The sequence below is a fragment of the Bos mutus genome, chromosome 5 (assembly GCF_027580195.1).
Source record: "Bos mutus isolate GX-2022 chromosome 5, NWIPB_WYAK_1.1, whole genome shotgun sequence".
NCBI classification, from domain to species: domain Eukaryota; kingdom Metazoa; phylum Chordata; class Mammalia; order Artiodactyla; family Bovidae; genus Bos; species Bos mutus.
Window position 1 is genome coordinate 75,660,436 of NC_091621.1, and position 2,276 is coordinate 75,662,711.

The following is a 2,276-nucleotide window of genomic DNA, read 5'->3' on the forward strand; positions in this document are numbered from 1 at the left end:
CTGTTCTATTGTGTCATTAAGAATCTCAGTTACCTTAATGATTTTATATCTGGGAAATCTGTCCAGTGATGTCAATGGGGTGTTAAAATCTCCTACTATTATTGTATTCCCTTTAATTTCTCCTTTTATATCTGTAGTTTATTTTATGTATTTAAGTGTTGTCATTTCCTATACCAGGGAATCTTCCAGACCCAGGAATCAAATATATGTCTTTTGTGTCTCTTTACCACGGTACAACCTAGAAGGCATTAATATATTGGGTTCATACATTTGCAAATGTAATACCTTCTTCTTGTATCTCTTTATCATTATACAGTGTCCTTCTTTATCTTTCATTATGAACTTTGTTTTAAAGTCTATTTTGTCTTATATGAGCATTGCTATATGTTCTTTCTTGTCATTTTCATTTGGATGCTCTATTTATCTCATGATTTAAGTCGTCTTTTCCTCCCCTTCCCATTATTTGGTTAGGTGATTATTTTTTTGTATTTGTTTTTATTATTTATTTATTTATTTATTTTAGTTGGAAGCTAATTACAATATTGTAGTGGTTTTTGCCATACATTGATATGAATCTGCCACGGGTTTACAGGTGTTCCCCTTCCTAAAACCCCCCTCCCACATCTCTCTCCTTCCCACCCCTCTGGGTCATCCCAGTGAAACAGCCCTGAGCACCCTGTCTCATGCATTGAACCTGGACTGGCTATCTGTTTCATATATGGTAATATACATGTTTCAGTGATATTCTTTCAGATCATCCCACCCTCACCTTTTCCCACAGAATCCAAAAGACTGTTCTATACATCTTTGTCTCTTTTGCTGTCTTGCATATAGGGTTATCGTTATCATCTTTCTAAATTCCATATATATGTGTTCGTATACTGTACTAGTGTTTTTCTTTCTGGCTTACTTCACTCTGTATAATAGGTTCCAGTTTCATCCATCTCATTAGAACTGGTTCAAATGCATTCTTTTTAATGGCTGAGTAATATTCCTTTGTGGATATGTACCACAGCTTTCTTATCCATTCGTCTGCTGATAGACATCTAGGTTACTTCCATGGCCTGGCTATCATAAACAGTGCTTCAGTGGACATTGGGGTACATGTGTCTCTTTCAATTCTCATTTCCTCAGTGTGTATGCCCAACAGTGGGATTGCTAGGTCAAATGGCAGTTCTATTTCCAGTTTTTTAAGAAATCTCCACACTGTTCTCCATAATGGCTGAACTAGTTTGCATTCTCACCAACAGTGTAAGAGGGTTCCCTTTTCTCCACACCCTCTCCAGCATTTATTGCTTGTAGATTTTTGGATAACAGCCATTCTGACTGCTGTGAGATGGTACCTCATAGTGGTTTTGATTTGCATTTCTCTGATAATGAGTGATGTTGAGCATCTTTTCATGTGTTTGTTAGCCATCTGTATGTGTTCTTTGGAGAACTGTCTGTTTAGTTCTTTGGCCCATTTTTTGATTGGGTCATTTATTTTTCTGGAATTGAGCTTCAGGAGTTGCTTGTATATTTTTGAGATTAATTCTTTGTCAGTTGCTTCATTTGCTATTATTTTTCTCCCATTCTGAAGGCTGTCTTTTCACTTTGCTTATCGTTTCCTTCATTGAACAAAAGCTTTTGAGTTTAATTAGGTCCCATTTATTTATTTTTGCTTTTATTTCCATTACTGTGGGAGGTGGGTCATAGAGGATCCTGCTGTGATTTATGTCGGAGAGTGTTTTGTCTATGTTTTCCTCTAAGTGTTTTATAGTCTCTGGTCTTACGTTTAGATCTTTAATCAATTTTGAGTTTATTTTTGTGTATGGTGTTAGAAAGTGTTCTAGTTTCATTCTTTTACAAGTGGTTGACCAGTTTTCCCAGCACCACTTGTTAAAGAGATTGTCTTTTCTCCATTGTATATTCTTGCCTACTTTGTCAAAGATAAGGTGTCCATAGGTGCATGGATTTATCTCTGGGCTTTCTATTCTGTTCCATTGATCTATATTTCTGTCTTTGTGCCAGTACCATTTTGTCTTGATGACTGTAGCTTTGTAGTAGAGCCTGAAGTCAGGCAGGTTAATTCTTCCTGTTCCATTCTTCTTGCTCAAGATTGCTTTGGCTATTCGAGGTTTCTTGTATTTCCATACAAAATGTGAAATTATTTGTTCTAGTTCTGTGAAAAATAACCATTGGTGCTTGATAGGGATTGCATTGAATCTATAGATTGTTTTGGGTAGTATACTCATTTTCATTATATTGATTCTTCCAATCCACGAACATGGTATATA